This window comes from Malus sylvestris, chromosome 14 (genome assembly GCF_916048215.2).
Source record: "Malus sylvestris chromosome 14, drMalSylv7.2, whole genome shotgun sequence".
Taxonomy (NCBI): Eukaryota; Viridiplantae; Streptophyta; class Magnoliopsida; order Rosales; family Rosaceae; genus Malus; species Malus sylvestris.
In genome coordinates this window covers 14417180-14423179 of record NC_062273.1, presented here as the reverse complement: position 1 = coordinate 14423179, position 6000 = coordinate 14417180, and positions in this window count along the sequence as shown.

Genomic DNA, 6000 nt, shown 5'->3' with positions numbered 1-6000 from the left:
TGTATTTGCCATGTCCATGTCATTTTCATGACATACCTAATGTCTTAACGGATCATGTCGTGTCAAACCCGTTAAAATGAACAAGTAATATGACCTGACTCGTTGCCCGTTAAAGAAAATATATTTCACTTCAATAAATAATCAAATGAAAAGCGCCGTAATAAATCAGTATATGCATACTACATTGTCCCTAAAGTAGTATTTACATACCCTAAACCCTAAAAATCCAAATAACGATGTAATCATTATCAAAGTGTAGGCATAATTTTTTTCACATTTTTCACGTTTGTAAATTAATTATTATGAGAAATTACACATTTTCAACTCCAACTAAAATCACTGTTCAAGAGGGTTTGGATGGTTTTATAAATCCAAAGGATGATGTACCCATCGCATTTTTTACAATTGTAAATGAATTATTATAAATATTTTTAATGTAATTGATTTTTTCCTACAAAATTTCAAAGCACATTTAAAAATTCATAGTAATTAACTTACACTATGAAAAATGAAAAAAAGAATATGCAAAGGCTTGTGATCACATCCTCTACGCTTAGACGATGAGTACTCGTCGTTTAAATTTTGAAAACCCTCCAAACCCTCGTGAATGTTTTTAGGGGGTTCAAAATAAATAAAAAGTCATAATAATTAATGTACCAGTGTGCAAAATATACAAATGCTCATGATTGCATCATCTATGCTTAGATGAGGGTTGCATCGTCGTTTGGTTTTCTAAAACTCTCCAAATCCTCATTAGTGTTTTTTGTTTAAGTGCAAATTGATAATAATTAATGTACATGTGTTAAAAATGTAAAAAAATAAAAAATAAAATAAAATAAAATAAAATGCAAACACTCATAATAACAAGCTCTACAACTTTCATGGAGTGGTCAACTTCAAAATATGACACCATAATCCATAAACCTTATATTTATATTCAATTGTTGATTGTTGTTTACGTTTACGCTCCATTCTTGTCACTGGATTTTATTTTTTTAGATTTTATTTTTTGAAAACATAATCTTTTAGTAGATGTAGAAAGATGAACAATTCGGATCATTGATATCACATTCGAATTTTTACGTGATAGGAGCATATTTATGCGACTTAGTTAGCTTGTTTTCTTGTGTTTTCGTAATTAGTTTGTGTTTATTATAGTGATTTAAGCTATTTTCGTGTGTTTGTAGGTTCAAATGACAAAGTTGGCAAGAAAATGCATTTTGGAGCAGTTTTGGGCACTAAATGGATAGCACATGTATGGGCCAAGGTGGATGGATGAATTTGGAGTTCAAAAGGCTAGGAATCTGATAAGGAGATGAAGAAATTAAATTCAAGACAAATAAGATAAGGAATCAGCTTAAAAGAAGAAACATTATCCAAAACCTTATCCAATCTTATCTTATCCAAACTAACCTTATCTTATCTTATCCTATCCTAATCTTATCATGCCTTAATTATAGCTGTAAGGGGACCTAAATATCTATTTCTAGAAGCTATTTCTAGAAGCATTCTCTTCTAGAAGTCCCAAATTAGCCACAAAACACATTGTTTCTAGAATCCGTACAAAAGTGGTGCCTATTCCCTTCTAGAAGGCTTTTGCCTTGCCTTGCAAGCCACTCATTTTCCCTCCAATATGTGCCTCACCTTTCCTCACCCAATTCCCCTTGGATTCTGATTTTATTAGCCTTATTCCTTATGGATTTGGGCTGTGCAATCCTTTTCAGAAATTAATTGGGCCAAACCTTTTCCTTAGTGGATTTAAATCCTTGTGCCGCACCTTTAGGCCCTAATCCTTAATTTCTACTAAGTTCTAACTCTAATCTGATTAACCCTAACCCTTGCCGTGCCTATATATATGTGTTTTAAAAGCCAAAATTCGTCATCACCCTCATACCATTCAGAAACACATTGTGCCACAACCTATACACCATTCTACATCATTCTACATCAACATACATCCTTGCCACACCTTTTGGAGAAGAAGGAGATCCTTGTCGTGCTTTCCATTGATAAAGGAAGACCTTGTGCATAAGCCACCTGCATCCTTGAGAGTTCTAGTAGTCCTTTCTTCCTTTGTTTTAGTTTCAATGTTTATTTCAATTTGCTTTTCAATAGCTGTGAACATGTGTAACTAAGTTTTTATTAGTTAGTGGTGAATTTGAAGCCATGGATATATGTTTAATATGAATTGATTCCTTTCAGTTATTGTTTCGTAAAACATGAATGTGATTTACTTATCTATTTGATTGATAACTTATTCTTGTGTGTTGATTAAGGATGCATACTTAGTTTGCATACATGAATTTGATGCTAAATTATAAGGGACTTTCACTTAATCGTTAGGAACTTATAATTACAAGTAGTGGAGATTGTTAGTCACAATCGTGTTAAGTAGATTCTTGGCAAGAGTATCATGCAGTTCATAGTTATAATTGCCTTGTCAATGTTTATGATTTCCATGGAACTTAATAATCTTTGAATGTATCTCTATCATGCTGCTCATATAGGGAACTTGAGAAGAATAATTTGGTTGCGATGCGTTGTCCATTCAATTCAATGAATTTAGGGAAATCTGAGAGTTAATTTGTGCATTCACGATTCATTTGGAGCATTGTCATTCATGGTTTAAAGAAACAATACTGGAAATCTATTTATGTTGCATATGTTTATGTGTGGAGAAGGATCTTCTAACTAGCCTATTTAGTTTACTTTGTTTTGCAATCTGTTTAGTTTTACTTCAATTTCGTCAAAACCAAACCCCCTTTTCTATTTGGTGTTTTTAGGTCAGAATCTGTCCAATTTAGGTTCTTTAGAGTGTTTTGAGTTAATATAGGTTAGAATTAGTCTAAAAACATTGGTTGAGTCTCAATTTAGTCTTAAATTTGTCCAATTAAATCCCTATAGTCTGTTTTGAGTCTAATTGTTAGTATTGTGCTGTTTTGAGTCTTTTAAGTGTGTTTGGAGTTAGTTAAGTCATAATCTATGTTCTTTTAGTCTTTTGAGTCAAATTAAGTTTTATTTTCGTCCAAATCAATTGTTGGGTCTATAATTGAGTCTTTTTAAGTTAGTTTTGCTGATTTGAGTGTTCTAGGTCAGTTTAGAGTCTATAGAGTCTAGTCTTGTGTTTTTAAGTCTAGTTTAGTGTTTTAGAGTTTAATTTATGTAGGTTAGTAGCCCTAGTTAATCCCCGGTTTAAAACGATCCCTACTTGCTTAATACTACAATTACATATTCAATAGGGTTTAATTTGAGTGTTAGTTAAATTTCACATCAAATTTTCGTGTCTTTGTGTTTTCTTTTAAGTGAGTCCGGGGGTTAGCAAACTTGCTAATCCCTTGTTTATTTTCGTGTCTTTGTGTTTTCTTTTAAGTGAGTCCGTGTGTTTGTGTGTTTCTGCCGTGCTTACTACTTGTTGCCGATTGTGTTTGTTTCTTCGTTTCAAGTACTAGTTTATGACTCGTAGTTCTTAACACATTAGTGCACATGGAGTTCAACGACCATTTTGAAAGAACTTTGAGATGAAAGAGGAAACAACCAGAACCTAATCCACCTAGTTCAAGTTCAGAGGCCGAATCTGAGTTTGAAGAACAAGAAGATGAGGAAGTCATGACAGCGGACAATCGAACAATCAAAGAACTCTCGGCCTCGGGGTTGGCCAATGCCGCACCCATTTGCATTTAATACCCCGTGGTTTCTCAAGGCAAGACCAATGAGTTCGAATTGAAGTCTAGCTTGTTGCATCACATTCCCAAATACCATGAGCTATCCATGGAAGATCCAAACAAGCATCTTAAGGAGTTCGAAGTGGTTTGTTCGAGTATGACACCCATCAATGTCGATGGGAACATTTTGATGATGAAGGCTTTTCCATTCTCTCTTTTGAAAAAGGCTAAAGATTGGATATATGAATTAGCACCTGGAACGGTCACTTCTTGGGAAAGCATGAAGAGGGCGTTTTTAGAGAAGTTCTTCCCCACTTCGAGAGTCATTCTCTTAAGAAAGAAGATTAGTGGCATTCAACAAAGCCAAGGAGAGTCATTTCCAGCATACTATGAGTGTTTTAAGGCTTTTGTCGCCTCATGTCCTCAACAGCAAATGAAAGAAGAACTTCTACTTCAATACTTTTAAGGCTTTTGAGCGACAAATGCTAGATGCTTCAGCGGGAGGTGCATTGGTTGACAAAACACCAATGGCTGCAAAGACCCTAATTGCCAACCGAGCGTTAAATGCATAACAATACAAAGGACTTGGACAAAGAGTCTCCTAACGGCAGCAAGTTAATGAGGTAAGTTCTATGTCCGACATTCAATCACAATTAACTAACCTCACTTCTATTATATCTCATATGACCGAAGGGATGAAGATACAAGGACCAAGTGTTTGTGACGTGTGTTCTATGCAAGGACATCTTAATGACCAATGCCCTCAATTAATTGAGAATAGAGGGTGGGAATCTACTAATGCCGTGGGTTTTGGGAGCCAAAATCAGCCACGAAACAATCCATACTCTAATACCTACAATCTGGGATGGAGAGATCATCCAAATTTCAAATAGAGAGAGCAACAACAACCTGCCCAACAAGGGGGATTTCGAAAAACACCACCTAGAGTGTTTCAAAGGCCATACGCACCAACACAAGCCCCACAACAATATGCCAAAAACACTTTAGGTACTTCTTTGGATAATGACACACTTATTAAGTTACTCACCAATTTGTCTCAGGAGCAAGAAAATCAAACCAAAGCAATGCAAAACTAAGACAAAAGGGTGGATCAATTGGAAAAGCAAATTGGGCAGATTACGGAGTTTGTAGGGTAGTTTTGAGACCAAGGAAAACTGTCTAGTTCAACCATTGTGAATTTGAAATGAGAATTTGAAACCGCCAAGGTAATCACGTTGAGGAGTGGAAAGCAAGTTGGAACCGACCCACAACCATCCAAATCAAGTAAAAAAGAGGATGAAAAGTTGCTGATTGAGGAGGAGGAATAAGCTAAACCCACGGCAAGGGTGGAGCAACCCTTGCCGCAGCCATCTTCCACTTCCAAACCATCTAATTCGACCAAGGTAAGTCCTAATTCGAATTTTTCTATTTCTATTCCACTAAATGCTCATTTTCCTAGCAGATTCATGCAATCTAAGAACGAAAAGGATGAAAAGGACATTCTGGAGACATTTAGGAAGGTACACGTCAATATCCCGCTCCTTGATGCTATAAAGCAAATCCCGAAGTACGCTAAGTTCTTGAAGAAGCTTTGTACAACAAGGAAATGGATTCGGGAGAAAGAGGTGGTACACGTAAGTGAGAATGTAACTGCATTGTTGCAAAGAAAGCTACCACCCTAATGTAAAGATCCAGGTAGTTTCATTATCCCTTGTGTTATTGGAAATACGAGGTTTGATCATGCTATGCTAGATTTAGGTGCATCAATTAATGTCATGCCATATTCTGTTTATGCATCTATGAATCTAGGAGAGCTTAAAAATGATGGTGTTATTATTCAATTAGCCGATCGATCTAATGCATATCCGAAATGAGTTTTGGAGGATGTTTTGGTGCAGGTAGACCATTTGATTTTTCCTGCAGATTTCTATGTTCTTGATATGGAAGACTCGGCACAATCTCCATCATCACCACTCTTACTTGGATGACCTTTCATGAAAACAGCTCAAACCAAGATTGATGTGGCTAAGGGAGCAGTAACTATAGTGTTTGGTGGTGACTTGATTAATTTTAAAGTTTCTGAATCTTTTGAGAATCATAAGGATGTTCGTTCTTGTTTTGCCATTGATGTAATTAGAAATATAGGGCATGAACGTTCAGCACCTATCAAGAATGATGCATTTCAAACCACCAACGAAGAGGGAATTGGAATGGATGACAAGGAGTGCACGGCCACAATCCTCAAAACCCCAAATCTGGCCGAGAGCACCCTACATGCATTTGCTGATTATGCTACCACTTCCTTGCAGTACATTGGTAAGCCACCTATTCCAATTTC